The sequence below is a fragment of the Archocentrus centrarchus genome, chromosome 17, assembly GCF_007364275.1.
Source record: "Archocentrus centrarchus isolate MPI-CPG fArcCen1 chromosome 17, fArcCen1, whole genome shotgun sequence".
Taxonomy (NCBI): Eukaryota; Metazoa; Chordata; class Actinopteri; order Cichliformes; family Cichlidae; genus Archocentrus; species Archocentrus centrarchus.
The window spans coordinates 35,400,541-35,406,986 of NC_044362.1; positions in this window are offsets into that span (position 1 = coordinate 35,400,541).

The following is a 6,446-nucleotide window of genomic DNA, read 5'->3' on the forward strand; positions in this document are numbered from 1 at the left end:
CAACATAACATGTACATTAAGGTCACTTTGCTCAGGGGGAGCAGTAGAGAAAGGGACCTTAACGTAGAGAAAAAAAAAGTTCATTGTGTGATGAAGTGCTTATCAAGGCAGTGCAGATATCAGCTTGAGAGGCATCCGTGCCATGGAACATATGGGATGACACAACAACCCCATTTCACCTAACCGAGAAATAACACAAGGACAGTATACAACAATAAGCTGCTACACCCAGCTTTTTTTTTTTTTAAATTGAACATAATAAAACCTCTTGTCTCAAACAGCACAGACATACTAGAACAGTTGTCTTCACTTCAATTCAACAATAACCCCAACTTTCTTTCATTGTCCCTTTTTAAGTCCCAAACTGTCCGTGATCCCAAGACTCACTGAGTCACCCACTCACCCAACCTGGTCGGTGGTCTCCGCTTGCGCCTTGGCCTTTGAGGGCGCTGGTCCTGCTGAAATAGTGCTGAAGCACTACCCCCACTATCACAAGGGTCCTCAGAGGCAGGAAAGTCCAGACAAGGGGAGGTGGAAGAGTTTGCAGCTGCAGCTGCTGGGATTTCCACTGCTGGACCTGAAGGGATGGTGCTTGGGGTCCCCTTGGTGTCTGCCACAAGGAACAGTTGCGACAAACCCAGACCGGTGTCCATAGGATCCTCGTCCAAAGTGGGGGGTGACACCTCCACTGGTGTCCAGCTTCCAGCATGCTGTCTGACCCAGGCATTATCCAGGGGATCACGAGAACGATAAGGTTTCAGCTGGTCATGATGAACCACTTTAACTTTGGTCCTGGGGCATTTCTGAATACGATACACCAGATCATCTAACTGCCCCAGGATAAAGTACGGGCCTTCATAGGATGGAAGGAACTTTCTAACCTTGCTCTTAACTTTGCGCGTACCTTTGATGAGATACCAAACCGCATCACCCACCTGGTACTGTGTGCGGCAACAGTTCTTGTCGTATTCTCTCTTTGCCCGTTTCACAGACTCCCCAAGTGCTTCTCTGGCAATTTGATGTGCCAGCTCTAGGCGCTCTCGGAGTTGTTGGACATACTCAGGGGCTGAAAGGGTCTCTTCAGGGTCCAATGGGAGGCCTGCCACGAGGTCCACCGGCTCACTCACTTCCCTTCCAAACATCATGAAGTTGGGAGTGAACCCAGTTGCACTATGCTTTGTCGCCCTGTAGGCCATCACTGCATAAGGGATCATGAGGTCCCAGTCCCAGTGGCAACGCTCCGCTGTGGTGGCCAAGATCTTTTGTAGGGTAGCATTGAACCGTTCAACTTGGCCATCAGACTGAGGTCGGAAAGGTGTGGTATGTGTTTTCTCTATACCAAACAGTGCACACATTTCCTGGAACACTTCAGACTCGAAGTTCCGGCCTTGGTCACTGTGCAGCGACTGTGGAGTTCCATAACGACACACCCACTTTGAAGCCAGCACTTCAGCAACAGTTACTGCCTTGTCATTAGGCAGGGGAAAGGCTTCTACCCATTTAGTGAAATAGTCCTGTATGACGAGCACATACCTGTTACGGCGCTCTGTCTCATTCAATGGGCCCATAATGTCCAAGGCGACACGCTCCATTGGGGCTCCAACACGAACAGTGCCCATCGGTGCTTGTGGTGTTTTGTGGGGCCTGGCCTTGGATGCACAGCTGGTACAGGTGGCACACCAGAGGGAGACGTCTTCCCTCATCCGGTACCAGAAGTATCGGGTCTGCAGCCGAGTGACCGTGCGCTCCACGCCAAAGTGTCCACCAACCGGTCCCTCATGCATCTGCTTCATGACATCGGGCCGGAAGACACGAGGCAGCACAATCTGGGGGTAGAAGTGGGTGTCATCAAGGCAGTAATACCGCCTAACCAGTATTCTATTTTGGAAGTAGAGCCGTTTCCATTGGCTCCAGTACGTTTTTGTGGCAGAGCTGTATTGTGAAACTGCTGCCCATGGAGGACGTTCTTTACTGGCCTCCAACCAGGTTCTGATGGGAGCAATGTCTGGGTCAGCTTTTTGGGCCTGCTGCAGCTCCTGTAAAGACCAACCACAAAACAGTTTAGTTTCAGCCTCATCAGTCTTAGTCAGGTAAATTCTCTCCGTGTAACTCAAAGTGTCTGTATTGGCAAGTGAAGCTTCCTCCACCCCCACTGGACCCACTGCTGCCAACCCGGGGTGTCTGCCTACCCCCACTGAGCACTGTGGCACTTGGCTGACATCAGAGTCCAACTCGCACTGCACCGCCTGATGTCTGACACTCACTGGATAAGGGGAGGGACTGGGCAGCTTGCATGGACATGACTGGGGGCAAGGCCTCCTGGAGAGGCTGTCTGCATTGCTGTGCAGCCGACCTGGGCGGTGGATGATCTCCAGGTTGTATTCACTAAGTTTCTCAAGCCACCGGGCAAGCTGTCCCTCAGGTTCCTTCATCTTGGTTAGCCACCGAAGACTGCTGTGGTCTGTACGAACAACAAAAGACCGCCCCAGGAGGTACTGCCGGAAGTGTGACGTGAACTCAACCACTGCTAACAGCTCCCGCCTGGTGGTACAGTAGTTCTGTTCAGTCCTAGACAACTTGCGGCTGCCATATGCTAGGACACGTTCCCTCCCCTGCTGGATTTGGGAGAGAACAGCGCCAATGCCCACATCACTTGCATCGGTGTCCAGTACCAGGTCGCCCTGGTCAAGTGGGTAGCCCAAGACTGGCGCAGTGGTAAGCAGGCACTTGAGTTTGTCAAATGCTGCCTGGCATTGTTCAGTCCATTGAAACCGTGCATACTTCTTGGTCAGGGCATGGAGGGGCTCAGCTATGGTGGCAAAGCCTTTCACAAACCGCCGATAATAGGATGCGAGACCGATGAAACGGCGGACCTCCTGAACTGATGTGGGTGTTGGCCACTCCTTCACTTTCTGGATTTTACTGGGGTCAGTGGCGACACCATCCTCTGATACAATGTGACCCAGGTAGGCAACTTGGTGGCGGAAGAGGCAACACTTTGCAGGCTTTAGTTTCAGGTTAGCTTGGTGGAGCCTGGTGAAAACTTGGCCCAGCCGCTCCAGCATCTCTGGCACGTCTCTGCCCAGCACAATGATGTCGTCCAGATAAACCAGGCAGGTTTCCCATTGCATGCCGGCCAGGACACGGTCCATGAGTCGCTGGAATGTCGCTGGAGCATTACACAGTCCAAAGGGCATGACATTCCATTCGAACAGTCCATTTCGGGTGCAGAAGGCTGCTGCTTTACGAGCTCTTGGGGTTAGTTCAACTTGCCAGTAGCCAGATGCAAGGTCTAGTGTGCTGAACCACCTGGCAGTGGAGAGGGTGTCCAATGTGTCTTGGATGCGGGGCAGTGGGTACGCATCTTTGATAGTGCAGTCATTCAGGGCCCTATAGTCTATGCAGAGGCGAAATGTTCCATCCTTTTTACGTACCATCACTATGGGTGACGCCCAGCTACTGTGGCTGCTGCGGGCTAGGCCTGCCTCCAAGCCCTGTTGAATCTGTTGGTCGGCACTCTGTTGTTTAACCCCCGCCATCCTGCGTGGTGGCTGCTTGACTGGGATACCAGGTCGTGTCATAATATCATGCTGCACCAAGTTGGTGCGGCCAAGGTCGCTGGGGCCTGTGGAGAACACGCCGCCATAAGTTGACAGCAGCTGTGCTAGCTGGAGCTGCTCCCCTGCATTAAGCTCAGCAGAACTCTGGGTGTAGAGTTCCTGTAGATGCTGGGGAACAACGGGGATGCTGCCCGCAGTCAGCTCAGGCTGGACTGCGGTTGCTTGAGGCAGAACTTGGGCCGGCTGAAGGATCCCAGCAATGGCCCCCTTCTTAATTGTTATGGCAGAGTTACCAGGGTTAAAGATGCGGATGGGCACAACTTTAGAGGACTGAGCCTGCACCACTCCACGGGCAACCAGCACTTTGTGTTTCTCCACAAAACCTTTGGTGGGGCTCAACATCATCTCCCCCCTCACTGTTTCTCCAGTATGGGTGTTGCCTCGGACCATATACTCCTCTCCGGCCTCCAGCACCACAGTCCGGGCCACTCTCACTACAAATGCCCTAGATTTGTTCGGTGGCTGAAAATGTGGCACTTCCTCTCCAAAGAGTACTATACGGTGGTTTCCAAAGTCAAGGTGCGCCTGGGCTTGGACCAGAAATGGATGACCGAGGATTGCCTCATTAGGCCTGCTAGTTATGTCAGCCACCAGGAAATGCACGCTCACCTGCCGGTTGTTAATCTGTACAGGTATATATGCCTCACCAAGGACAGGTACATCACCAGGCCCAACCCCAATCACAGTCTCTGTCTCAGATATTTGAAGGTGAGGGCGGACCTCCGGATGAATGGCGTTGTAGAGGTTCGCAGGCAGGACACTCTTCCCTGCTGCAGTGTCCAAAACTGCACATACCTCCAGCTCATGCACCAGCATGTGAATGCTCATTTCTTGGCATTTGGGTTTGAGGTGAAGTGCATTGGGCCCCGAGCTTCTGGGAGAGGATGATGGAGCCTGAGGTTTGGCGTTCTTCCTTGGTGAGGGGCAGTTCCTCTTCAGGTGACCCAGACCGGAGCAGTTATGACAACGCACCCCCTCATTCTGTCCTTTACCCCCCCACGGTTTACGTGTGGTGGTGGGCTCTGGGCCTTCTGCCTCGATCCCTTTCCGGATAACAGCTGCCCGTGACCTTCGTTCAGCCAGGTTACGTGTCCCAGTGTGCATGAGGGTGGTTACGTACGATGCCGCCTGCTTGGTGGTTTCGTGACGGCGGGCAATGTTATAAGCTTGGGCTAGTGTGTGAGGCCGCTGTTCCAACAGTTTCTGCACAATCTCTGCGTCACCCACAGCATTAGTGAAAACTTCAACGCCTATAGCGTCTTGCTCAGTCTCTGTTCTGTCACTGTAAGCCATTGCCACTTTACCATATATGTCATCTCTCAACACGTGTAGGGCTTCACCCACTTGGCGGACACGTTGTCTCAGTTCGATAGCCACTGCAGCTGCATATTCTGAAGAAGGGCCATATGCAGTTTCCAACTCTTCCACCAGGCGGCGGTAATTCCACTGTGATGACCGAGGGTTCCTGTGGATGATAGCTCCTGCAGCTCCCACCAGGCAAAACTTTAGTTGGACTATCATGGTCTTCTCTGACCAATAATTTGCCTTTGCACAGCTCTCAAACCGGTGCAGGAACTCTTTCCATGGAGTAGTGCCATCATACTGACCAGGCCTTAAGGTGGGAACTCTCTCTCTATAATCATAATCCTCCTCGCTCTCAGAAGAGGGCTGATGGTACAAACTGGGGGGCTGCTGTATTCGTAGTCTGGGCTGAACACATTTGCTGGGCGAGTGCATTAACTGTAGAGTCTCCTCAGGTGGGTTGCAACGGGATGTCTGAGGTCCGGTGCGGGCGGGACAGGAGGATGCTTGAGAAATGGGGGTGCTCTGGACAAAGCTGTTTTGGTGTACCGGAGAAAATGGGTTGGAGTGGGGGGTTGCAACAGTAATAGTAGGTGATGATGTTGCGTACTGTTGACTCTGTACCTGAGAATATGGGTGGCTCAGTACGCTATCCCCACTGTCCGGAAGGGCACAGGTGTTTTCAACATCTTTGAGAAAGGGGTTTGTGCTTGACCACTTGGGCTGTGGGGGGTCATGTGGTGTTTCAGCCACTGTCTGCCGTATTCCAAACGGCTCCTCTTCACAGAGAAAAGGGTTAGGATGTGCATATTTCCTGCTTCTTTTGCCCATATAGCCAGTTGATGCCTCTTTTAAGTTCACGTTAGCTGCTGTTAGCACCCCGGATGGGTTCGTGTGGCTAGTTGCATGTGTGCGCAGGTCTGCGACAGTAGGCCATGGGTTGCGAGCCGCCATTTTGGTATTAGCCTAGCTGCTCAGTCCAATGTGGTAAACTATAAGGTTTAGCCTGGTTTAACTGTCCCAGTTTATTTCACAGTTTCTCTGCTCACCGCTGCTCTTTCCTTGGAACGTCAGAGGAATCCCGGTCCCTTCGTGGTCGCCAGTGTTAACCTTTCCTGCAGCAGCTCTCAGACCGGGGTCAGAGAGCACAGGGGAGATTTACTCTTCTCCAGGGCCGAATACCTCGGGGTTAACTCCCTTATTCTCCACCGTGGAAACAACAGACGGGACACCACTGTCCGCTGGAGCAACAGCTTTATTTTATAATCACGACCTGCTGTACAAACTGTGTCTTCTTTCTATAGTGCTCAACTAGCATCTGCCCTCACATTCGCGCTGCATCTCTCCCCCTCCCACATGCACTCGCCCCCACGCACGTCACACTGCTGTTCCTTCTCTCTCTCTTAAAGGGGCCACACCATTCTCATAACACAATACTTGTGGACTAACCCGTTTTCTGTGTTATCAATGACACAGATTGGTCATTGATCAGTGATCAGCGGATAAAAACATCAGTCAGCACTT